Here is a 27,747-nt window from a genome sequence, read left to right as displayed (position 1 = left end):
ACTTCAGCATGTGGAAGCAGCTGAAATCTGGTAATGTAATCAGGCAGAACAAAAACACTGAATCAAAACACTGATCATTCTGACAAAAAAAAAGAAGAAAAAAAAAACACTCAAAGGGAAATCTGAGAAATTATGTTGCTTGTCAGTGGAGCTCGCGGTTGATAACGGGTGTTTGGACAGATTTATAAAAAGGGAGGAAAAGAAATCAGATCCGACAGACTAGAAGAAGTATTTGTATTTATTGCCGTTTCAGCGACAGATGTGAAATATTAAGTTTGAGGGATCTTGAGTTTTCATTCATGATTTAGCAGCAGCGGTGCGAGAGATTTGTTGTCCACGAATGGCCAAGAAGGAGAAGCACAAGAAGAGTGGAAGGTGTTTCTCCTAATGAGTGTTTGATCAAGGGGGGAGTTGTGGGTTCTCCAAGTGAAGACCACTTCCACGTTCAAAAAGCTGCAGTTCCCGTCCGGCCTCTGGGGGCTGGCTCCAGAAGGGAGCAACTCCAATTGACCCCCATGTTAAAATAGCCGACTTTACAGCTTAAAAAAACATATTCACAGCCTGGTACATTTTATTTTTTTGGTCTCTTTTTTTGAGGGGGGTGAATTTTTTTGTACCACAACCATTTTAGTGTTGTTTAGGCTTCAAATTTGTGCATAAATTACGTTGAGTGACAGGTTCACAGACAGTTTACCGGCCGTTAATTAGTTGCTCCGAGTTCAGTGGGTGGATTCTCAGCCGGCTAACCGCCGCACCTCTCCGAATATGGCAAGTAGACTCCACCTAAAATCCAAGATGGCACAGTTCAAATCCCCGTAGTACAGGCACAAAACAGACTCCCCCAAACCAATGGGTAACGTCACAGGTGCTATGTCCATTCTTTTACAGTCTATGTGTTTGATGAGTGTTCATGCACCTGATCTGGTCACATCTGATTGGAGGGGAGGGGGGAGGCCACCACTAACAACCTGAGCACATACTGTACACTACTGATTCACTCATTTGCCTCCAGGCGTATAGTTTTTTTCTCCCCACTGATGGAAGCAAACGGCAACTGGCTTCTGAGTTGAATCCAGTCAGATCTGTGGATGTCCAACCGGTCCGTCACAGGAGACGCTGTATATCCCCTTCCTCTGCCGCCACCATCCCCACCCCCACCCCCTCTCTGTCCCCCCCAAAGGCACCTTGACTGATAATGAGAGAGGGAATGCAGGTATGGCTCAGGCTCAGGGGGGTTTCAATTAACGCCCTGCAGATTAATAAAGAGTAATAAGGTGCGCTGCGTTCATGTGTGCGTGCATGCACAATTTCTTTCCGTGTGCGTGCGTGTCGGTGGAGGGACCCCTGTCGCTCTCGGTGATGGAGGGAAGGGAGAGGGGGAGGGAGAGAGAGAGGCAGAGGGGCTGTGAACGTGGAGTGGAGAACCCTCCACGGCTCTGATTGGGTATTTGCCCAAGATTTTTTTAATTGGTCATCTGCTTCTTGTCGCCACAGTGTGATTAACAGCAGGAGATCCCCTGGTTATTTCAACTCTGTGTGCACAAAGACACAAACACACACACACACGTCCATATCTGACAGAGGCAAACAGGGTCCAATATTAAGAAAAGCGCATCTCGCTGCATATTATATTTACGGCTAAGATTAAAGGGATAGTTCAACATTTTGGCAAATTGGCCCATTGCCATAATCCCTATAGTCTTAGCAGTAGGTTCGTTAACTTTAATTGTCGGTGCAAGCTGTTTTTAGAACGGCGGAGCAGAGCCGTGAGCTACTCAAAGCTACGCTACGGAGGCTAATGGGATTTCTTGGTTTCCCTCATCAAACTCATCAAATACACAATCCAACAACTCCAAAACGCTCTGGTGGACAAGTTGTGACCTACCAGACAGAGTTGTTTTAGAGGTAAATTCATGCAAAACCGCTGATGCGTGTTGCCTTCAGGGACAGTTTTTTCGGCAAGCAGTCTCTGCATTTACCTCTAAAACAACTCTGTCTCATAACGTTCTGTTATTATCTCATAGCGTGGTGAATGTGCAGGTCACAACTTGTCCACCAGAGCGTTTTGGAGTTGTTGGATTGTGTATTTGATGAGGGAAACCAAGAAATCCCATTAGCCTCCGTAGCGTAGCTCTGAGCAGCTTGCAGCTCTGCTCCACCTTTCTAAAAATAGCTTGCACTGGGAATACTGGGAATTGCAATAGGGAATATGGCAATGGGCCAATTTGCCAAAATGTTGAACTATCCCTTTAAATTAGACCAGACTCGAATTTAAGAATTATAGATCTCTCTAGATTTTATCATCATCATCATCATCATCATCAGTGTCAGGATCAGACAGTTGCTCTGGATTCAAACTGAGGGACAGATGCAGACACGTCGTCCACTGTTAGTGTTTCTCTTTGCCTCATTGGAGCTGTATGAAGTCACTGCTGATGTAGACCAAACATTTCAGAGGACAGCCGTTTCACATTAAAATCTTTCAACTGGCGAGAGGTGTGGTGGTTGTTTTAAGAAAGACTGTCAGGTTAGTACAGGTAGTTATCGTTCACCAAAAACACTCATACAAAACAAGAAAAATCGTTTTTTCTTGATGGAATTGCTGCATGACACTGCAACGAGGCTGCACCACATGCAAAAAATGTTGGAATGTGGTCATTTTATTATCTATTTTAACGTAAAAAAAAAAAAAAAATTTAACAGTAAATTATGTTCGGTGTTATTGGGTCTTATGATTGATTTGTTCTCCAGGACTATGAAGCAATACAACCCTCATGGTGCAACCGATTCACAACAATGGTGTAATACATGTTTAGCAATTTGGTCATTGCACCCGCACCATATTGTGATCAGTTGTGCAGCCCTGCAGCCTGGTTCCCTTCTGAGCAACTGCAGAAACCGTCAGTCTGCACAGCATCAAGACAAAGGTAACATGTCAACACACTGTAAGACTGCGAAGATGCACTGTGCACACATAAAACCAGCTGTTTCTCTGTTGCACTGCTGTTTCTACCAGCGACCAGGGTCAACACTAAATTAACCAACACTAAAAATACGTGAAGATTCAGCTCCACATGAATCACACTGATAAAGATGTTGTGTTGAAAAGCAGATCCCACTCTCCTGACTGACACACCTGCCACCCCCGAGCAAAATGAAGGAGAGTAGATTTTTTGCTTGTGCAGCTCAAAGTTTATTAATTTGTGGAAAAAGAAAAAAAGAGCTTGAAGCTTCAGTAACTGCAAAAGGCGTGCAGCTCCTTTTACTGCAGTGGTATGATGCCTGTGAACTGACCTTTTAAACACAGGCCTGTCGGAGAGCTGGGTTATGATGTTTGGTCTTGTTTGTCTGGTGACACTCCCTGTTGCATTTCCCATGGTGCCTCACAGAGCCCTAAAAAAACACACACACACAAACAGACTACGCAGTGTTTGTTTTACAGAGTTGATTCATCGCAGCTCGACCAGTTTCTCTCTGACCCCAGCCTCTCTCTCTCTCTCTCTCTCTCTTTTTTTTCACCCTCCTCCCCGCTTCCCCTCCTTTCCCTCTCTCTCTCGCTCTCTCTCTCTCTCTGTACAGTACAGTAGAGTACAGGAATGCACCTACAGCTATCTCTGTCTGCGCTCACCTTTTCCCTCCGTCGGGCACATGACTCAGGCTGAAAGTTGAGACACTCTCCCTTTTCAGCATTTTCGTCATCCCCCCCCCCCTGATTGTGTGTGTTTGTGACGGTTGCAAAAGCCGTGTCACGGGTTTCATTCACTCCACTGTTATAACCCAGGTCGACTCAAACACTGTCAAACCTGGAGGCTTTTGTCTCAGCCACGTAGCACACCCTGAATATCTCAAACACGCTGGACAAATATTTACATTAGCAAGGACTGGATGTGAAGTATGTTGTTATTGGTAGATGAGAAGGCATTTGTTGTATTTACTGTATGTGTCTGGGCGTGAGCATTTTTTTTTTTTTTTATATATATATGTGTGTGTGCAGAGGCCTGCAGATCTGAACACAGATAACACCTGACATGTGTGGTGTGTGCGTGAGAAGGGCTTGTCTGCATATGACTTTACCGTGTTCTAGCTTTGATTTATGGCGTAGTGTGTTTTCTGCTCGGCTGTACGTCTGTGAGTGAGTGTTTAGGGGTGAAAAGGACGCTTTCAGATTCCCCCCGCGGCTTGTACATATGTGTGTGTGTGTGTGTGTGTGTGTGTGTGTGTGTGTGTGAAAACAAAGTCCCAGGCCCCTGGGACAAGCAGCTGCAAGAATGATTGAGTGACACGTGGCTCCACCCTGATGCATTTTCACTCGGACATATACTGTATAGGATTAAGGAACGCGGTGATGAGGGCTGGGTAAATGTCAACAAATACCACGCAGCATTCGAAACCGGAAAAAAAAAAAGCTGCAAGGGAATTAATTAAATGTGACACAGTGCAGAAGTTGTTTTGCTGGAAAGTAAAAATCTGCAGCCACACCTTCGTGTTTGTGACATCTCAATTATGATAAACAAACAAGTAAAGACAGAAAGAAGAAGAAGAGAGTCAGAGACAGTGTGAGAGAAAAGTAAAGGAATGAGGGAAGGAAAAAAAAGAAAGAAAAAAGAGCAACCGAAGACGTGACAGCGAGGAGGACAAAGCACGATAGGCCGGAGCGTGGAGGAGAGACAATCAATCAGTCTTCAAGGGCCTGTTGATTAGACATTCTACAGCCTTCTCCATCTTCGTTAGGCTTTAATTAATTCATAATACTGAAACAAATTACCTTTGCATGGATGAAAATTACACCTAAATGTGGCGTGGCAGTTTGGCATTTGGTGATTAAATTATCTCTGGAGATTGTGGGAGTTTGATAGAGCAGTGTTGTCTTGATGGAGTCGTGTAACATTATTAAGTTTGAAATAACAATCCTCTCATTTCCTACGTGGGGCCATTTGTAACCGAGAGGAAGGAAGGAAGGAAGAGAGGAGAGGAGAGGAGAGGAGAAAGCATGATAGGAGAGGAGAGGAGAGGAAGATAAGAGTATAGAGGAGAGGAGAAAGCATGATAGGAGAGGAGAGGAGAGGAGAGGAGAGGAGAGGAGAGGAGAGGAGAGGAGAGGAGAGGACAAAGCATGATAGGAGTGGAGAGGAGAGGAGGGGAGAGGAGAGGAAGTAAGGAAGAGAGGAGAGGAGAGGAGCGGAGAGGACAAAGCATGAGAGGAGAGGAGAGGAGAGGAGAGGAGAGGAGAGGAGAGGAGAGGAGAGGAGAGGAGAGGAGAGGAGAGGAGAGGAGAGGAGAGGAAAGGAAAGGAAAGGAGAGTGTGCTTCCAAACAACACAGATATAATAAAATATAATGTGTCTGTTACGTTCAAAGTTATTGGTTTTAGATAATAAAGGAAACTTTTTATGTTACTATTTAAAGACTGTATGGTATTTGGCCTTTTTTCTGCTGTCTGCAACTTCATGAGACTGAATACACTTTTTTCTTTTTTTTTTAATCCACTTTTCACCGGAGACTGACTTATCACACAGAAAGGGCAGATAGTGCCCCATCAAAACTTAAAATGTGCGTCTTTATCAAACCCACCTCGTTGCTTTTGTTCACCAGACCACCAGTGTGGGGAATTCTCCACAGACAATGAAATGTAACAATAATAAAATACATACAATAAGAATACTTCCTCATGACAATACAATAAAACAGCCTTGGAGCGGGAAAGAAAGCAGGAGAGCTCAGCTTTGAAGAATGATAACAGAGTTAAGGAAGCGAACGGCCAGGAGTCTTTTCTTCTCTTTTTATAGGTTATAGATTATGGTAAGCAGATAGCCGCGCTGCTGCTTTATCTTTGTCTGAGCTACTCTGCTGTTGCTACTCGAGTTGGAGGCTTAGAGGAAGACATGCAACAGCCGCTGTACGGTCTAATCCAGCCTTTGAACAGGTCTGCAGGCCTGCAAAAAGAAAAACTGCCAAAGATAGTTATCATGTGTGGATGCAACGGAAGCAACACAGAGTCTCCACGGTCCGGATGCTGAGTTCAGGGGCGACGTTAGACCTCCACAACTCTACAGACTGAACAATCAGCATCAGAGGTTACATGTATGTTTGTGTTCCTGTCCTGCTGAAAACCTCACACATACGTCAAGTTATGAGTAAGAGCCTTCACATCAGTCCAGACTTTCAGACTTGTCTGTTTGATCCGAATCATGCTAACAGGCCTGAAAGCTCCCCTGGACCACGGTCCGGACCAAAGACCCGGAATTTGGTCCAACCCAAAGAGGTAAACTAATGCTGCGTTCGATTGCACTCGGAACTCGGAAACATCCAACCTCCGTCTCGGGAATTCGGGTAGGTTCCAAGCAGCCCGGTCGGAATTACATCAAAGCAAAATGGCGTCGCACTTTCTCCTCAGCTTTTACTGTTATGTGTCGTCTAATTTAGCATTTGTGTTATTAGAAGTGTAGAATTACTTTGTAGTGGCATTTCCATTCACACTCTGTTAATTTGTGATTTAAAAAGGTCCGTGCGCGTATGTAGCTGATATGCTTCCCCGGCCGTACTTTTTGATGCTCGAAAGACATCCAAACAAACATCACCTTTCTGTGGCCGGCCAATAAATTACGTCCGCCACGAATAGATTTTTCGGCTTTTGGCTCGACCAACGCAATATTGTTCCGTTCATTCATCTCCGCATAGCGCACTTCCTCCGTTATTACACACACAGAAGCGTGCATGCATGACTGCAGTGCACGGTAAAAGCGAAACTCATACGGTCCGATCGCCCCCATGCAAAACTGCTGATGTGCGTTCCCATCGGGAGCAGTTTTTCAGCAAGCAGTCTCTGCATTTTCCTCTAAAACAACTCTGACTGGTAACGTTGTGTTATTATCTCATAGTGTGGTGAATGTGCAGGTCACAACTTGTCCACAAGAGCGTTGTGGAGTTGTTAGATTGTGTATTTGATGAGTTTGATGAGGGAAACCAAGAAATACCATTAGCCTCCGTAGCGTAGCTCTGAGCAGCTCACGGCTCTGCTCTGCCGTTCTAAAAACAGCTTGCACCGACAAATAAAGGTAACGAACCTACTGCTATGACTATAGGAATTACAGATTATTTGAACCCAACCCCCAACCATCTGGTTTTTGTGTGTAAACCTGACCGAACCGTAACCACGGTGATGCCACATCATGAAACTGCGGTGCAGACGAGTAACGTCCTGCTGATACAGAGGTGTCACATCAAAATGTGCCTCTAATTTTTGGTGTTTTATTTGGAGGTTTTGTTGCCATGCACAGGAAATTTCTAATAAAGGAATGTGTGAGAGTTTACGTCAGTATCAAGACTATACTACATAAAATTACAGATCCTGGTCTCAGCTTTTTTAATCTGTTATTTTTTTTAATAATATTTGGCTTTTTTTGTCGTATTTGATTCATTACCTTGCTCTTGTGTTTGTATTTCATGTGACTTGTGGCTGTTGTAACGCTGCGATTTCCCTTCAGAATTGATGAAATACTTCATCTGAAATCCATCATTTAGCTACACAATGCAGCAAAAAGGTGGAAATAAAAAAAGTTTTCACTTCTTCGTTCGTTCGGCTTCAGTGTCATTTTCAAGGCCTGGAGTTAAGCAACCAGTGCAAATCACACAACACAACACACAGCACACAAACAGAACAGTGAGCTGTTTGTTCACTGTTTGTGTGTGCGTGGATGTACTGTACACGTGTGTGTCAGTTAGTGTGTGTTATGTGTGTGTGTTTATGCACAATGTCTTGTTTGCTCTCTCACTAACGGCATTGTAGAGAAAAAACCTCCTCCGCAGGCAATAGGAGCCTCCGTGTCAATTATCCTGCCCTGAACCTGCGATCTCCTCTCTTCTCTCCCTCTCTCCTCCCTGCCTCCCATCATCCTCAGCTCCTCTAATAGGCCCCTCTCTCAGGATGATGAGAGGACATGCTCTCCTCTGATGGCAGCGCAGCACAGCTCACAATGCTCTGTGTCAGGGCAAGATTAAGACAGAGCAGAGGGGAAAAACATTCCCATCAGACATGTAGGGCTCCGTGTGTGTGTGTGTGTGTGTGTGTATATGTGTGTGCATTGACAGGTATTAGAGTATCAGGTATTGTTGCTTCCTCAAAGGGAATATGCCAAACACGGGGGGGAGAAGAGATACTAATAAAAACAGACATGAATACAAGCTTCTTTACTACAAAGTGAGCACACACACACACACACACACACACACACATATATACACAGGAAGGATGAGCGGAGGAAGCGAGGGAATGCAGGAGAGAGAGGGAGAGAGATGTATAAACTGTCAACACTGTCACGGAAAATGGCCCTCAAATTAAGCCGAGCGTGTGGTTCTACAAGGGACTCTGGGAAATTGCCTTTTATCGCTTCCCAAACAATGGGCCGTCTGACAGCGTTGCGTATGATAACACACACACACACACACACATTCGCAGGCAGGCACCACATGCATGCACACATGTCTGACAGTGCTGTGCCCGATAACTCAGCCAGCCGCTATTTACATTATTCCTCCAAGAAAGCCTCTCCCTCTCTCTCTCTCTTTCTCCCTCTCTGTCTTCTTCTCCTGTGACTTTTTACTGTCCTCGGCAGCCGCGCGCTTTCATGTGGTTAATATCATGCAAAATAACAGCTTCTTATTTCCCTGCTGCCCCCTCCCACCCCGCCGCCGCATCCCATCTTTAATGGGGGCTAAGCACTGTAAGCTGGCTGAGCGCGAGGGCCTCTTATACACACACCACTGTGGTTATCTCTCTTCTCTGTTTATCATTGTTATTATTATTAATGCTCTGCTGTAACCGCAGCGCCCGAGACGAGAGGAGGGAAGGAGAGAGAGAGAGAGAGAGAGAGGGATAAAGAAGAAGAAGAAGAGACGGGGCGGCGGAGGGTGAAAGTGCTCCTGTGATGTGATGCTTGTTAAATAAACTGCTATTTACCACCGTGACAGAGAGATTATTTACAAACATGCACCATTACGCCACCCCCCCTTCCCTCCCCTTCCCTCATCATCCCCCCTCTCTTCCTGTTTCCGAGTCATCTGTTTGATGCTCCAGCAGGGCCGCGCGCCGCCGGTCGGAGGATTACGACTGGTGACAGTGTAATGAAATGCTCCTCTCTCTGCTGTAACTGTATGAGGATGATAGAGGCCTGCAACATGTTGTTATCTGAGGGGATTTGTAATACACTGAAGTTGGGGATAATGAGGGAAGTGGCTCATCAGAGCCAAAAAGCCAGTGTAAACTATAATCTCACACACGCACCATTCAAATGAAGCAACTTGTGGTGCCGTCCTCGATGAGACGGTGCTCCTCACTTCACCAGTGGGCTCCACACAAAGCACGGCGGCGCCTGATCGGCCTCTCAAAGGACTCCGATTCTCTCGTTTTTAATGACATATATAAGCAGATTTCCTTTCTGTAAAAAAAAAAAATATATATATATATATATACATATATATATATATATATATATATATATATATATAAATGAACCATTAAATAATCTTAGAGGCATTGGTTAAATGAGCAACTTGACAGAGAAGAAAGACAGAGGTTACATCAGGTTCAGTGAAAGCAAATGAAAGTGTAACACTGAGCTCTTTTTTTTCCAATTCAAGCTGAAATGCACTTTAGAGACCTGCAGCGTATAGCTGCCACAGTGACAAAAAAAAAAATGATGATGATCATTATGATGAGAAAATGTGTGTCAGTGTTTTGTTCTGTCTTCTAATGTTGTTTATCGTTCTCTTTATCTCTCACTCAAGACTCAATACACATTTAAAGGTTTTTTACTTTCACCCCAGAGGTGATTAGAGGAAGTTGCTGTCGGCACGATTCTGAGTGTTCATTTCATTCTTTTGTATTATTTCGATAAACATTTAAAGGGACAACGAGGAGTTTTGGAAAGCGAAGTGTACATTTCCCATGAGCCTCTGCGCGCACGGTGAAATTCTTAGACCGGCGCAAGATGGACGAAAGAGAAAAGAATGTTTTCAAGTTGGAGGTTCGAAGACGATCAGATACCGTCGTAGTTCCGACCATAAACAGCGATTCGGCGGCGTTATTCCCATGACCCGCCGGCCAGCATCCGCAAAACCGAAAGTAGGAAATGCTGGGCAAGTTCACCACTAAATAATAATATCAAAAAAACTATAAAGACAAAACGATATATTTATCGAAAATGGACCCGTTAACAAGTGTGGGTAACGTAGATTCATCCACATTAATAAGAGACTCTTTTATAACCAAATACAAACTCCTCGTTGTCCCTTTAAAGTGCATGTTGTAATTGTGGCAGTGGAATTTAAACCAGGACTTGGACTCCGTGGCTCCTCCAGCTGATCCAACGGCGATCAAACTCCAGGAGGAACCAGGGAGACTATGAAATATGGAAGTGGGCGACCAGTTGAAGAAACAGTTAAACAGCACAGGTGAACTTCTAAGAGGAATGTGCACTTGCTGGTATTTGATTGCCTGTGCAGTGTGTTTTTTAGATCACGCCACCACGTACTTTTGAACCACTCCCACTGGGCCAGAGCTGTGGCCTCACTCAAAATGAATGGGGGGGTGAAGGGGGGGGGTGTATGGGGTACAGTTGTTTGTCTGAACGTGGCCTTAGCGAGAACGCAATATGTGACCATCCATGAAAATAGGATTTCTATAGTTGTGCAATTGATGTACAAAATACAAGGACAAGTCAATGGCAACACCTGTGCTGTGCAATAAGCTACATCAAAATTCAAAACAAGTGCAGCAGGAGCCAGCTGCCGAATCTGTGAAAAAGGTGCAGTTTTTTTTATTTTTATAAAAAGGCACTACAACATTTAAATCGGCGTAAAGTCCTTCTTATCGACCATGTGTGTGTGTAAAGGTAAGTGACATCTCTGTGCGAACACGACAACCCCGGAGCCCACCGTGAATTTTATCATTGACTTTTCAATCCCACAAACTCTGTGGTCACTGCCACTTCACGCCGAAGCTGAGGGGGAGGAAGAGGAGGACCGACATGAAAGAAGATGTTCAGATGTTTTCGAAATACTGACATTTTGGCCGGGTTTTTAAATTTTTTTTATTATTTATATTGTAATGATTTTTTTTTTTTTTTTTTTTAATAGGAGTGTTTGAGCTGTGTGTCATGTGGAAATGTGAGGATTGTGGAGCCTGTGGTGCAACATTTACTTCTGTGCAAACGGACAATAAAGATTTATCTTATCATTTTATTTTGTGTTTTTTTAGTGACATGTTTGTGCCGTTGGTTTTCAGTTACAGCCAAAATCTGATTATTTGCATAAATATTTTTGCATAAATTAATAATGTAATGTAATTATTTTGCTATTTTATTATGTATAGTTTGTTCTTTATATTCTTATCCTATATGTTGTTATCGTCACTGTGTGTAATGCTGCTGCTGCACTGTAATTTCCCAGCTTGGGATCAATAAAGTCTATCTATCTATCTATCTATCTATCTATCTATCTATCTATCTATCTATCTATCTATCTATCTATCTATCTATCTATCTATCTATCTATCTATCTCTATACTGTAGGGTTAGGCGTTAGGGCTAATTATGTATAATAGCCCTTTATTCAGCTATGATTTGTTTACTTACAAAGTTTTTGAAAACCTGCGCTCTACTAATTTCTGTGACTCCCATGTAAAAAATTTAAATAAACTGGTCAGATGAGAGACTGTAATGTTTTCTATTAATACATTTTGATCAATAACATATTGCGACTTTCACCAATTTCTAACTTCCATGGACAGTCGTCGTCGCTGCTGCTGCCGCCGCCACCGGTCTCTCCGCTTCATTTAACAGCAGCAGCTAGCACCGTCTGCTACGTCTAGTAAGAGGCTGCATCAGTCATGTGACTCGCCGTGCATGTCATAGTGATCCCCAGAGTCTCATGGGGGGGCAGGGGAGGGGGAGGGGGAAGAGGTGGGTGTCGACCATTAGCCGTTATTTAATATTCATCACCCCCTTCACTCGCACCCGTCTGCCCATTCAGAGGATGGAGAGATGTTTCTGTTTGAAAACTCCACCCCTGACAATATGCCTGCCGTCCCACCAAACTGCTCTGATGGTCCTCTCCCTTAGGGGTCCTTTAGAGAGGATGTGTGTGCATGTGTGTGTGTGTGTGTGTGTGTGTGTATTACCTAGAAAGAGAGTGCAATACAGTCTCAAGGGCCTTTTCTTGACACTGGAGGGGATGAAATGAAGAGAGTGGAAGGGAGTGAAGGGAGGGGGTAAAGGGCAGGATAGAAAAAACTGGGTGATTGGATGATGCTGACAGTTTTATGTGACCTCCTGGGTCTGTGTAGTGCACGCCCACACACGCACACACACATATGAATTCACACATACGTATAAATCTGTAACACAAAAATGCATCACTTGCTGCTTGTCTTTTTATACAAAAGAATCAAAAGCCTGTGTGTGTGTTTGTAATACGAGTCCTACTCTAACCAGACTATTCATTTAGCCAGTGGCCTGTAAGCTACACCTTGTGTGTAACCTGACCCTCAAGGATAAGGTGAAAGGAGAGAAGTCTGATCTCCAAATCACCACTACACCCAAATCTTTTGAAAAGACACACACACACACACACACACACATACACACACACACACACACACACAATGGCTCATTATCTGCTGCGTGTGTCACTGTGGGTTTATGAGCTCCACAGAGGTCGAATTCAGAGTATTTAAAGGGAAAAGCCTGAAGCAGACTGGTGTACAGTTCTTTGCACTTCTTTGCCCACCCCCCCATAGCCCCCTCCTCCCCCCCTAACACCCCTGCTGAGTCCATTAAAGACCTGCAACTTTATCAGACCTAATGTAGTGTTAGCATATACAGCTCTTGCCCGCACCACGCTCCATTCTCCTCCACTATCTGCACCGCTCACTGTGCACAAACCTCACTAATACTATCTCTGCCATTCACAGCGGATGGGCCCCGCTAACAATGCTAATTAGCAAGCGAACACAATGCACGCTTCATCTCCCCCTCCCACCTGTCAGAAGTACACGCAGCACAGCCTCAAAAACCAGAGAAAATAACTTCCCTCTCTTCTCTTCCTCCTCCTCTTCCTCCTCCTCCTCACCACCCTCACTCTTGTGCGTTAGCGCCGTTTTATGTTTTGTTTGCTTTCGCTATGAAAACTCCAGGAAAAACTTTGCTACCTGTGTCTGCATGCGTGCGTGTGAATGCATGTCTGTGGTGCTCCTTCAGTGCCATTTTGTTTGATAATAATAAAAAAAGAGAAATAGGAAAGACGATGTGTGTGTGTGTGTGTGTGTGGGAGGGGGTTGGGGTTGGGGGGGGGCTAGAGGTGAAAAACAAGAGAGAACAAACAAAACAGGGACATGACAGAAAGACAAGAGGCAGAGGGGGAAGATCCCCCGCCGTGTACAGTGGTAACCACCGTTTTCTGCCTCCTGGGAGGATGGAGGGAGTTACTGTAGACGAGAGAGGAGAAGAGGAAAAGCGGCGAAAGGGAGAGGGAGGCACGCCGGCCATCTACACCCCACACCACCACCACCCCTGCCTCTGCCCCTGCCCCTGCCCCTGCGACCATCTTTACCCCTCCATCCACACCTTGAGGGCATTCCTCAGTTCACCTCTCAGATGAAAAGAGTGAATGTCGCCTTTCTGATGCTAAACAGAGTGGTGTGTTTCTGCTCCCCAGAGGATGCAGAATCCCCGTTTCATCAATTCAGCCAGCTGCCCACACACACAAGTGCTTGTTGAGTGTATGTGCGTGGGCTAATGTGTGTGTACGTGTGTGTGTGTGAATGTGTGTGTGAGCAGAACGTATTGTGTAAGTGGTGGTTAGAATGCGACAGCAAAAGCTGCTCTCTAAAATGGTACTCATATTCTGAAGGGCCTACAGGGTTTTGGTGGCGCTTGCTAACGAGGCATTCATACTGATCCATTACAGTACGGTGCTACACACACATACACACACACATCACGCACAATTTTAAACCCACTCATGAATGATGTCCTATTAGCAATTCCAACTGAAAACTTGAAGCCATGCATATACGCTTAATTCAAACAATGCCGTGGTAAAAAAAAAAAAAAAAAATGTTTTAACGCTAACAGATATGATAACATGATATAACCGAGGTGAGAATCCTGCCCCTAGTGGGCAACATGAGGCATCGCTACATCTTCACACATCACAGTAAACCTGAACTATGTGGAGTGCTCTTATTCTTGTTTGAATATAAAGAAAGAAGAAACCTTTGAGATGGTCTTAATAGCAAGTTACGGCAACTTCTGGTGAGTTTACAGGCAGTTTTCTCTCTCAGGTGAAAGACGCTATTCAGCCAGGAGGAAAAGTGGGTTATTGAAGGAGTCTTCCAGTCGACTGTACAGGTAAGAAACACAAAGGTAGCACTTTTTTTTTTCTTTTTCTTTTTTTTTCACATTTTGCTATTGCATTGGGACTTAGTATTAGAGCTCTTTATACTCGGCTCTCCTATTCCACAGCTGAACACATGTGTAGGCTTCAGTGGCCACATTCACACAAAGCTTTCTAGTGTTAAGAATCAATGCTGCAGGCGAAATTCAATGAAAGTTCTCAGAGTGATGACATTTTCTTGTCATTTCTAATTAAAAATTCTACTTCAACTGCGCACATACTTTCAGACGGGAAGGTATTCACAGCGTGGCACTTGTTTGTACACACAAGATGGACAGAAGAGCTTCTGGTCATCGGCTCTTCATCAGTCAATCAGCCTTTTACAACAACCAAAGGTGAAGTGCTTTACAGTGAAATCCATAGTATCCAATAGCTGTGATCCTTCGGAGGCACCTCTGGCGGCCTTGTCAACTGTTGGTAAATGCAACGCTCTGGCCTTCGGAGCATTTCCTGATTGTGCCCGAACGCAATCCATGTCCTTACGTTAAACATTTGAAAGTCACTGCTTTTCTTCCACTTCCAATGGCCACTCAGCTCCTCGCCTCAGGCTTTGTGGCCAGCAGAGCCCTGCTCATTGGGCGACCACGCCAGCCGCTAAGCCAGGTTACCACGGCTACAGAGCGCATCAATAGAGAGCCTAAGCGGAAGCGGAGGAGAAGCTCGCAATGGGACCTCAAATCGAAAAAATCTCCATGTAAGTGAATGAGAGTCAAAATTTTATTTCGTGATCCGATTGAATTGTGTAATGAGAGAAATACATAACCGTAACCTATCACGTTTCATGCCATAAAATCAACAGTTTGTCGTAAAACGGCAACAGAAGAATTTATTTTGTGTGAAGACCGCTACAGTAACAGGCTGTGGAGTAGCTGACACGGGAAAGGGTGACTTGTAGTCTTTCTGGTTACGGATTTTCGGAATTTTATTTTATAACAGTTTTACAACAAACTGCTGATTTCTTGCCATGGAACTCGATGTTTTAAACAGGTAGAGGTCTTTTTTTTTTCTCATGGCACAATTCAATCAGATCACAAAATAAAATTTTGACTCCTGTTCATTTACATGGAGATTTTTTCCGAATTGAGGTCCCATGGCGAGCGTTACTTCCTATTTCCGCTTAGGCTCTCTATATTCTGATAGCTAGCATGCTAGGTGGCTAAGTAACAGCACGCAAAGAATCTTGGGATACAGGAGGCCACGAAGGACAGGCGTGGTGTGTCCTCCTACAAGCATGAAGGCTGGATCTGTTTGTAGGAGGAGGTTTGGAGGAGCCTTCCAATTGGGACAGGCCTTGTCGCCATAAAATCATAAAAGGTACATAAAAAGACTAAAGAAGAGAGACACAGCGGTAAACACCATCCTAAATAAAAAGGACTTTGGAGGGCAAAGCTTGGTCACCTTGCAGCTTAAATTCTGACCTTGGGACCTGGAGAAGATCTTAGCCAGACGAACACGGTGCCCTACTGTGGTTACGGACAGTTAAAATCTCAGATAAATAAACCGGGGCAAGGTCATTAATGGCTTTGAAAAGAAACATTAAAATCTTAAAATTAGTTCTAAAATTCACTGGAAGCAAACCAAGAGATGGTTAAAAGGCAAACAGCAGCATTTTGCACAAGTTGGAAGGAGTGCATTACAGTAATCAAGCCTCGAGCTAATTAAGGCATGAATGGCCTTAAGGGTTTTACTTTAGCTAAAAGACATGCTTCAACATAAACTGTAGGTGGGATTGGAAATGCAGGTAACCCGTATTGTCAACCACTCCTGATTCAAATCTTCTGCCTTGGAATTTTAGGCTATCATCACAACTGTCTGTTTCCACCTTAAGAGTCTCACACTGCCTGAGATTCATACATCACATACATAAAGATCCAATTCCATCAACCTGGGGACGGGCAAATGAAACTCAAGACCTTATCAATGCAAAGAGCAGCAGATGAGCAGCAGATAATTGGGGCACAAAAGATGCTAACTATGCTAATCATTCTGATATATCTGCTAATAATTTAATTTAATGAGTCTCATTGAAACAAACGCTCATAACACGTCATACGTTTACATCATACGTGTCTCAGGCTGCACAACCAACTCTATGAGTCTGACTCTGGTTTCTCTCATGCTGAAGATCTGTATTCACTCTGCTGCTCTTTCACCTGTCAACATGGAGTAAGCAGCAGTGATGGACGGCAGGGCGCTAGGTACCAAGGTAACCTGTATTCTCAGTGACCGTCGCTCTCCCCAAGGTTTCAAATTTGCCACTACAGACAAATAAAATGTAATCTTTGAGGAGATTATTTAAGTTATTTCTAGCATATGACATACTGAGGAATGCATCTCATTGAATGGTTTCTTCTAACTCGTTAACTTACCGCAGTCTGGCTAAATAGAAACTAGCGGGAAAGACTCTTCAAAAAAAAAAAAAAAAAGCCTGTTGCTGTATGAGGGCCAACTGTTAAAGGATCCCTCAATGTCATCTATTGTTTGCAGGTATTCATTGTGAAGGCAGAATGCTGGTGTCTGTATTCTTGATTTTCTATGCTCCTGGGTTATGGCATTTGACAGTGGAATGAGCACTCTGTGACCCACTATTGTGATACAACTGCCACCAAATGTACATTTCCACCTCTCATGGTCATGTAAGTGGACATTAACTATGCATACCGACTCAAATCTGAAATAAAAATTATACAATTTCCAGAATCACATCGCTGCAGTCTGGAAACTGCTTTAAAATTCAAACTCATTCCCCCCTTTAGGCAGCAGTAGGTGCACTATTAGAATAATTGAGATAATATGCAACTTAGGTTTGATGAAGTAATCTAATAAGCACCAGTAGCTACGAGTTGGATGTGTGAGTGGAACAACAGCAGCAGCAGCAGCAGCAGCGGTGCTTTGGTATGCATATGCATGATGGTATGAATCAAACAGCCTGTGTTTTCTTTGTGCATTAGAAATGTGGACAGGGTGCCGGAGGAGACAAAACAGACACGAAAACTTTGCCAAGCACTTGTGCGCTTGTGCATGCCCAGCTGTTGTGTTCATTGTTATTCACAATGGATAATATTGAAGAGGACAAATGATCTTTCTCTAAAGGATAGGACTACTACTCAGACCCCACGGATATCACATGGCTGGACACTTACAGTTATTTACACTGATGTGCATTCATTCCCATAGTTTATACATGCCAATGACACACTGTCAACTGTATAACCAATAAAATATTCATAGTGCCGTTCAAGTGTTAACCCTCCACCAGGAAACAAAATATCATCTGTCACACACAGAGTCCACTCCAGGAATTTACAGTGAATGAGATGTACGCCATTTAATACCTCTCATTCTTAGATTCGCATTGTGAATGTTTATTTATTTGCAGTATGTGTGGAGTTTGTTACTTTACATTATTGATCCAAGTTCAATATTTACAATATGAGCCTGCAAATCTCCACTGACCAACTTCAGGCGTTTTAAACCACTGTTGATGCAGAAATCTGTTTATTATAAACAGGGTGGTGATAAACTATCTATCTATCTATCTATCTATCTATCTATCTATCTATCTATCTATCTATCTATCTATCTATCTATCTATCTGATATCTCTTATTGTGGTACAAAACCTTTAAAAAAAACATTTTCTTTTCATTCATTCATCTTCTATACCTCTTATCCTCAGTAGGGTCACGAGGGAGAACATGCAAACTCAACACAGAAGGAGTTTGAACCCAGAACCCCCTTGCTGTGAGGCGACAGTGCAAAAAAACACATGTAAGGTTGATTTGATCTAATTTTACTATATAATAGTGAATGCACAGAAGAGATCCTGCAGCTGACCACTGAGCTAATGACTCACAGATGAGACGAATGGTTTAATACTCACCATGATGAGCGTAGGTAGGTAGGTAGAGGCTTACACTTAATAAAAGTCTCACAATTCATCAGTGTTACAATGTGAAATTATATTGTGGTACCTTCCTTGTTCCTGCTTACAGTCACTTTAAAATCAGCCGACATCATCCTCAATACATGAAATAAGCGCAGGATAAATTTGTGGTAATTGCACATTATGTATACACTAGTAATGTTTGATCATTTGGAGAAGAATTTCAAAGATACTCTTCAAGTCACAAACAACTTTCAGCAGGGACAATATAAGACCAGTCTATTCTTTTTCACTTTCTAAATGCACCACTGTAAAAAAAAAAAAATTGTTCCATCCTTTCATGACAAGGTCAAGTACTCTGAGAACAAACAATGGCTGCAGCCTCACAGCTAACTCATAAGATGTGCGGCACACAGGTTCTCTCTTATTGTAGCCTACTTCATTATGGCAGTGTGTGTGTGTGTGTGTGTGTGTGTGTGTGTGTGAGAGAGAGAGACTGGCTCTTTGTGTCTGTATCTTTGTCTCTCTCTCTCCCTCTCTCTCTCTGTCCTTTTAAGACATTGATTTCTCCTTATGACGGACAGAAGGCTCTAAAGGGGACAAAGATGGAGTGATGAATGGCCGCTGTCCTCAAGAGGGATGCTTGTTTTCTCATTTCTCTTTGATGAGGTCACAGACAAGACACTGGGTCACAGGTCGCCCAGCCAAATAGATTGACATCAAAAAAAAGAAACACAAAAAACTCACTTTACTCTGTTCAATAGGTCTCCAGCTGCAATTGCCTATAAATTTTTTTGCCACTAACCATGTCAAGCCCTCACATTTACTCACACACGGTCACACACACACACACACACACACACACACACACACACACACACACACACACACACACACACACACACACACACACACACAGGGATGTATGTGTATACTGTAAGAACAGACACATGCACAGAGGGAGCTTATAAGAGGAAGAAGCTGGCATCAGGCCCGGCTCCGCGGCAACAATGTCCGTCTGACTGTGCATAATGTTGTATACTGTATATCCTAGAAATCCCCACATACACATCACTGCCTCTGTGTGTGTGTGTGTGTGTGTGTGTGTGTGTGCGTGTGTGTGTGCATATAGAGGTCAGAGGTCGGTGAGTGAGGAGCCGGGGAATGCTCATGGATCACACAAGCGAATTCCAGGCAAACAAAGCGCTATCTGTACATTCTGCAACATGAAGGTGAAAACGCTGAGCTCCGTCTGGATGACTGCATGTCTGATGCATGTTCTCCCCTCTCCCCCGGCTGCTTCTTTAAGAAATCTTGGCAGACTTAAAAAAAAATAAATAAAAAAAACCTCTTCTTTCCTCCTCCTCCTTCGCTGGAGAGAAGTGTTTAATTTTCATCATCTTCTCCACATCAACTTTTTTTCATTATTATTATTATTATTTTTCCTGCCAACTCATTTCTCTCTTTGTGTTTCTGCCCAGTGCAGAGTTGTGTTGTTAGTGTTGGGCCAGAGTGGTGTTTACGAGCTGGGACACCATGTGTGTGTGTGTGTGTGTGTGTGTGTGCATCTGTGCCCATATGTGTGTGTGAAGTGTTTGGGTGCATGTGTGTGTGTGTGTGTGTGTGTGTGTGTGTGTGTGGCCTGGCTGTGGTGCCGGGCTGTGGAACGCAGAGGTCAAGAGGAGCTGACCTCCCCTGAGGCCTGAATTTGGTGAGAAGGGGTAGGAGAGAGGTTAGATCTTTAGACACACACACACAGACACACAAACAAACACACACACACACACACACACACACACACACACACACACTTGAGCATTAGATGAGTTTTGTTTTCTACAACCTGGATCTTATTTTCGTGGTGCTGGTTGTGACTAAATAAAGCTCAACATGCAGGACAATAAGTGTGTAGACGCAAGGGTCCTACGCAAGTATGGAAAGTATGGAATTTGATTTTGTACATTTCCAGGTCTGGAAAAGTATGGAAAATGGAAACTATTGTATGGAAATATATTTATCTTAATACTTGTCTGGGTTTACTTTGGTCTCATCTGAAGTTATTTGGGTTAATTATTTTGTATGCGCTATTGTACCTTGCTACAATCTCCTGGAAATGATTTGGTGACATAATGGCATACACATTCAGAATAATGAAAACATATGATAAATTGCATGATTTTTTTTAATATTATGCACATCTATTTACTCAAATATCACAAATAATTTGGATTTTTTTTACCGGGAAGTCTGTTAATTAGGGTCTGGAAAAAGTATGGAATTTGGAAGACTACTGTAGCTTGTGCTATTGGCATCAGCTAATGGGGATCCTTTTAAATAAATAAATAAACTCTGACTGACTGACTGTGAGTATGTGTGTCTATGTGACCTGTTGGTTGCCTCTGTGACACATTCACTGTCTCCAGATCTTACCGGGAAATACGAACGTTCGCCCACCAGACAGGACCGTTCATGCCGACAAACTCACAGTCACGTAGCACTTCCAGGCAGGTTATGACTGCACAGACACACACACACACACACACATACACGTGCACGTTCGTTCACACCTGCTCACCCATCCCCCTCCCCTTTCCCCCTCCCACCCACCTCTGTTATTGAACTGCTTTTATTCTCCTGGCCTAACATTTTCTCTGCCTCCTCTCCGCTCTTGTCTTTCAGACTAAACAAATGTAACTTGGCTGGGAAACAAGGCCTGGATCCAGATGCCGTCTCTCTCTCTCACTCCCTCGTCCTTCACTGCCCGTCCTGCACACCCCACCACACCACAGGCCCCCCCCCCCTACTCTTTGCTGACCTTTGACCCCCCCTCCCCTCCTCACCACCACCACCAGCCCTCCAACCCTCTGTCTGGCAGAAGTGCAGCACCACCTCTCCCCTCTCCCATTCAACAACACTCGTTCACCCCTCCGCGCCGACAATGAAAGATGAGAGTTGCTCTTCTTCTGTGGTCAGTGCACTCTACTCCTTCAGGGGGGGGGGCAGGGGGGAGGGGGGTCCAAAAAAAAGAGGCCGCTGCACGATTTCGATAACTCTGTTTTTCTTTGCTCTTACAAAAAACCTGTAGAGGAGATAGCAGGACAATGAGCCGAGGGAGGATCCTCAGGCTGAGAGGGAGAGCGCTGTCAGCCTGGCACACCTCTCCCATCCCTCTGCCTTTAATCACTTGTGTGAAGAGCTTCATGTCAGTGGAGAATGCAAAGCAACTATTGTGTGATTTTAACACGCCACTGAGAGAACCGACATTAGAAGAATGCATGACTCTCTGTCTCTGTCTTGGTTTGATGTAAAACTAGATAGACTTCTGTACTCTTTAACTGTTTTAACTACAAAGAGTCCATATACAGTATATTTTCTATGAAAAACTTTCTTTTAGTAACAACACACACAATTATTTAACGGGACACGCAGCTGAAGGTTGTTTTATTTTACCAAAACATAAACTACATCAACCAGGAACAAAGTCATATACAGTACAGAGCAATGAAAGAATGGAACTCGTTGCCAAGTTATATTACACAACTGAATAGTATATACGGCACGTTTAAAAAAGGATGTTGTACTTGATATAAGGACATGGGTTATTATGGGTTAGAGTCAATTATTTGAGGATGAGTATTATTATATTATGGAAACCTGGTTGGAGCTGTCTTGTCTTGTTATTTTGTTGTTGTGTCGGTCATGTATTGAATGTATTTGTGTTTTAGTGAATGTATGTCGTGTGTGGTCTCTGTCTGTCTTTTAGTGTATTTTTTATTTTTCTCAGTGTTTTATCTGCTTTTATATGCTTTTAATTTATTGTATTTTAACTTTAACTTTCTTTATTTTACTGTTTTGTATCTGTTGTGCAGCACTTTGTTGTTTTTAAAATGTGCTATACAAATAAAGCGGATTGGATTGGATTATTTAATGTTGTTGGGGTATACTGTATATGGTTTTGTATCTGTCTATATGGTCTACATTGTCTGTATTTATTTGTTTGTGTTGTTTTATGTCTATGTCTATATTTATTTATTTATTTGGTTCATTTCGGGCATGTCAATTAGTCATCATCATCACACATCATCTCAATCCAATTAATACAATACACATGACCGAAAGGGAAAGCGGGAGAAGCAAAAGCTTATCTAGTCCCGCCCCCAATACTCACATATTCATTTTTTCTGCATGTTACATTTTTGACATAACATTCTTCCAGTATTTTCAAAATTTAACAATTTAACAATTTGACATGACATTTTTTGTTTTGTTTTGTTTGTTTTTTTGTTTAAATGTTTATATTGTCCAGTGTGAATGTGTCTTCTTTTATTGTCTCCATGTATATGTTTTGGGCAGGAAGCCCAGGAAGAAGATGCTAATGGGGATCTTAATAAACATAGAAACATAGAAACATAGAGCGGCTCAGAGCTGAGTCGATCATTTTGGATCGCACACTGACAAGTCATGCTAGATAAACAACATGTTTTCACCTTGAAAGGAACATGCGTACAAACTGCACCGTGCACACACGCACACGCAGGGGTTTTTGTGATGACAGGGCCCACCATGAGAGCAGTAGATGTGAGGGATCTAAACTTTCTTCTCAGACTGGGAACTGCGGCTTTTTTCAAACAGGAGTGGGCCCACCACAGGATAGAGAGAGCGAGAGACACACTCACACACATGCAGAGAGACAGAGAGGGAGAACTTTTTAAGCCCTGTGGTTATATTTCCCTGGAGCCTACCCCAGCTTTACAACTCCATTAACTGCTCTTGTGCAGATTTTAGCCCGCTTCGGCCCAGATTTGGTCTGAAATAAATCAGAAATGAAGGAAAGCAAAGTCCAAAATGTGAGTCCCCGAGCACCTTTGGTATATAACGCCTTCCACCGGCCAAAGGGGAGGCAGCCAAACATTAGTATGACTCCATGTCCCACTACACACACCTCGATCTGGGCCACCCCGAGACGCTGTAGTGCCCGGCTGACCTCCTTCATTTAAGACCTTAACTTCTTCCTCTTTACCCACTCCTTGAATTTAGCACCGACAGCTTGCTATGTGTGTGTGTGTGTGTGTGTGTGTGTGTGGTTTCTCTCGTTGTCTGTGTGTGTCTGTGTGTGTGTGTGTGGGGGTCTCCAGTGATTCCCTGAACCCTGCAGCCAGTCTCATTTCAGCGCTTTTCTAAACATCACCTCTCAAACCTCATTCCCGAATAAAAGACAACATGGAAAGAAAAACAGGACAGCAGCAGAAAAAGGAGGAAATGTTATTTAAAAGGTACCAGACCGCAGCATTTTCCACTGATATTATATACTCCTCGGCCAATCCAAAATATATACGGGCCGCAGGCCAAGAATGTAAAAATAAAACACATAGACTCAACATCTGGAGCAAACTGAACAAAACCCTCATTTAATATGCCCTGAATACAGCATTCTACCATTCTACCTCTGGCCTGTCTCACTCACTGACACACACTCTCACACTCACACATTCTTTGTCACACACATACACACACACCTAAGTGTAGGTACACACGCCTGTAGACAGCAAATACACGCATGAATATGGAGTTAAAACCAGACTGTACACGCATGAACACCAACCACCCACAGACCAGCAGATCAGCTTTCAATACAATATAGTGTCAGATCTCAACAACACCCACATGATAATTTGTCTGAATATTTAGAGAAGAGACAGAAGAGGAGGGGAACTTTTTCTTTTTTTACATGTTCTGGTCTTTGAATTCGATGATAAATCAGAAAAACTGGTAAAAAATTAAACAAAAAAGTGAATCCATAAACAGAAGATGCAAAAATACAGTGATGGAAAAAGAAATAAACACAAGACTGTTCTTTCTCTCTAAGTTTTTAGTGTTACATTCCCTTGATCCAGCAAAATGCTTGTAAAAAAATAAAGAAAAAGTGTTAAAGCCGACAAATTAATTCATGAAAATAACATAAATGCCATATTAGGAGGGAAGTGGCGACGAAAATGCCCCGATGCACCAAAGGTACAGAAGAGCTCCTGGTGCGCTTTTAATTATGTGCCCTCGTTCCACCCTCTTGAGAATATTCAAACAGCACGGGTTTATAGACTTTTTTTTGGAAAATTCGCTCAAATTTGAACCACGACTGGTTGGAAACGTACCTGGATGTGCCGCTGCTCTTATTTTTTTTAATAACTGACAGGGCTTAAATGTGCTCACAGTGATATTTTGCCACTTATTATTAATATCAGGTTCAGATTTCAGTTTAGCGTTGAAGATAAAGATTAGTTTAAGGTTTGGTTTATGGACTGGGTGCAGTCAGTAAAATGAGTCTTGTGTGTGAATGTGTGTGTGTGTGTGTGTGGGTCAGCATCCTGCTGGCCCAGGCCTGCCAGTAGCTGTGTGTGAGATAAAGAGCTGGCTAAGAGCTGTGTAAGTGGTGGGTTTGATTCCTGCCCAGGTCAGGTGGCGGGAGCCAGGCACAGCAAACCGCTGGGTACTGCAGCGCTGCCAAGACCGTGTGGGCCGCGCTCATAAAACACATTAACCTCTTCATCCCCGCCGCCTTCCTCACTAATGCATCCGAGGGGTTTGTTGCGAGCTCCGTTTTAAAATTCCAGTCGAGATGAAACAAAGTTTCCAGGGACACCGAATAAGTCGAACGCTGTCGGGGGGTGAAGGGTGATGATGCAACAGGAAGCTGGAGGTTTTACATGCAGATGTTGTGTTGGATGGAATAAATGTGCTAAAATGTGGATGTGTGGGAAAAAAACCAACTACAATGTTCAATTTGGTGCTAAAGAGTATAAAAAGGACAGAGCAAAAGCATTTATTGCTAATTTGATTTAAAGGGATAGTTCAACATTTTGGCAAATTGGCCCATTGCCATAATCCCTATAGGTTTAGGAGTAGGTTTGTTACCTTTAATTGTCGGTGCAAGCTATTTTTAGAACGGTGAAGCAGAGCCACAAGCTGTTCAGAGCTACGCTACGGAGGCTAATGGGATTTCTTGGTTTCCCTCATCAAACTCATCAAATACAAAATCCAACAACTCCAAAACGCTCTAATGGACAAGTTGTGACCTGCACATTCACCAAGCTATGAGATAATAACAGAACGTTACAAGACAGAGATGTTTTCAGGGCAAATGCAGAGACTGCTTGCAGAAAAACTGCCCTGGACGGGAACGCACATCAGCGGTTTTGCATGAATTTACCTCGAAAACAACTCTGTCTGGTAACGTTCTGTTATTATCTCATAGCGTGGTGAAACAGCTTGCACCAACAATTAAAGGTAACGAACCTACTCCTAAAATGATAGGGATTATGGCAATGAGCCAATTTGCTAAACACATGGTTATTGTGAATTTTAAGATTTTGACCATTTATCTCAAAATCAGTGTAGATCATTCTTTAGTTTTTTCTATAGTGATAATAACGATTAATAAAAAGCCACCAGCCTTGAGCCATATGACAATTCCTTACCTTAAACACACTATCCTGGTTTCTCCATTGACTTTACACAGGACAGCAGCCAGAGTGAGGACGAGCAGCAAAAACAACAGTGATCCTCCCATCTGTGTCGGACGGCAGAGATGCACAAACATTAAGGGAGAAAAAAAGAGAGAGAGTCAGCTCAACTGTCAACCTCGGCCAGGTTTACAAGCACATAAAGGTGTGTGTGTGTGTGTGTGTGTGTGTGTGTTTTGTCTCTGTGAGCATCTGATAACCTATAACCTGCAAACTCAATCCAGCCCTGCAGTGACAGCAGAACACAGAAACACATCAAAACCCAACATCACTGACAGCTGTTTATATGCACCGCAGCAGGCCTGCTATCACACACACATACACCCACACACTCACACACACACACAGGATTAGAGTGTGAATATCAATAACCCTGACCAGGAGCCGCACCATGAAGACCTAACCACAGAGAATGAAATCTGACATCTTGTATCTACGAGTTGTACTGAACCGCCGCGTTCACGTCAATACGAGGTGACGTCCGTCAAATTACAGTCTTCAGTTCACAGAGAAGGCAGCGGCGACACATTGTAGATGCGCTTTCTGACTGATGCTTGTCTCTAAAGGCGGCAGCAGTCATCTTTAAATATATTTATATCAAGAACACAGTGAATGTATCACCTGCCAGGTAAACTCAACACAACGCTTCAGCCTGTATCTGTTGTGCTGATCAATTTTGAGACTTTGGGCTATTTTTCTTCCTTAACATGTCTTCTTTCAGAAAAGTCAAAAGAAATGGTAGAAAATCCACATTAAGGTGGTTATTTTACTTCATTTTGTCTCTCTCATCAGTAGATTTCTCCTAAATTCACCAAAAGTTAACATGCTACTGTGACATACTGTGCTGTGCCTGTTGTATGACCCATGTCAGGTATCATTGTAAAGCTCCCTTTCCTGAACAATTATGTAGGCTCCAAAAAATTGTCATTTCCTCCGTATCCGCAACAAATCGTAAAAGTACGATTTACATTAACAATCTATGAAATTTTACAGTACAAGTCTTTAAAGGCTGTTTTCTCAAAATGAGTTTTTCCTCAGACTCTGAGCCCGAAATCTCCACTTCAGCAGCACTTACAGACACCAAACCTTCCAGTTTTATTCCTGTCTATATTCTGAAGGTTTTTAAAGAGGGGATTGTTGATATATCATTCGAAGCCGGATTTATACAACGTTTTATTCCTAAAAACAGGATTTTTTAGGGCTGATGACAGTATTTTCTCATTTTCAGAGTGATCAAAAGAGATATCCAAAATCCCCTCTGTAAAAACTTCTGACTCTAATATGTCAACAAAATAAAACAAGAATTTTGAAAGGGGCTTTAACCATTGTTCAGATTTCGGTTCTGGAAATGTATGCAAAAAAGCGCATATTTCATCAGATATTACCTAATTAATATATTTAAACATAAAATTTGACAAAACTTGTAATACAAAAAATATTTGTCGTAATGCAAGTGATAAACTTGGGGAGTTTCATGGTGATATGTGTTAGTTAAAACTTTTACCCTATTCACCTGTAGTGTCTGTAACCCTGTCTATTATATTCTCATTACACAAGTTAGAGAGTTTCTGAATTCCCTCATATCGCCCAATCTGCTGACATCTGCTCTCAGCAGCCTGTCTTAAATGTTTTATTTTTATACGTAAGTTTCACTTCTTGTAGTTGCATTAAGTATTTTCGAGGGAAAAACCAAACCAAGTGTCCTCGTGAAATGTTGTGCCATCACAAGCAACCTGAGCAGCTTCAGTGCTCCTTGGCACATGATGGTAAAAAGTCCCTGAACTCTGCTGGATGAATCAACAAGGACTGGGTGTTTTGTTGGGCGGTGCAGTTGGTGCTGACGCTGCAGAGCAAGAAGGAACTGGGTTCAATTCCTGGGCCTGAGGACTTCCTGT

General features: G+C 43.0%; 1 long non-coding RNA gene across 1 annotated transcript in view; it reads right to left on the bottom strand.

The window, feature by feature from the left end:
* Positions 1-25,851, bottom strand: part of LOC146986946 (uncharacterized) — a 33,437-nt gene extending 7,586 nt beyond the window's left edge. The window contains exons 1-2 of the long non-coding RNA XR_015035907.1: positions 25,808-25,851; positions 3,295-3,393 (exon numbers count right to left, since the gene is read on the bottom strand). This is a non-coding gene — a long non-coding RNA (uncharacterized LOC146986946). The remainder of the gene's footprint in view (positions 1-3,294; positions 3,394-25,807) is intronic.
* Positions 25,852-27,747: the final 1,896 nt, after the last annotated feature.

Source organism: Trachurus japonicus, chromosome 5, assembly GCF_045865225.1.
Source record: "Trachurus japonicus isolate A0001 chromosome 5, Traja_1.0".
In the NCBI taxonomy this organism is placed as follows: domain Eukaryota; kingdom Metazoa; phylum Chordata; class Actinopteri; order Carangiformes; family Carangidae; genus Trachurus; species Trachurus japonicus.
The sequence above is the reverse complement of the archived record's forward strand: the minus strand, read 5'-3'. Positions and strand labels throughout refer to the sequence as shown.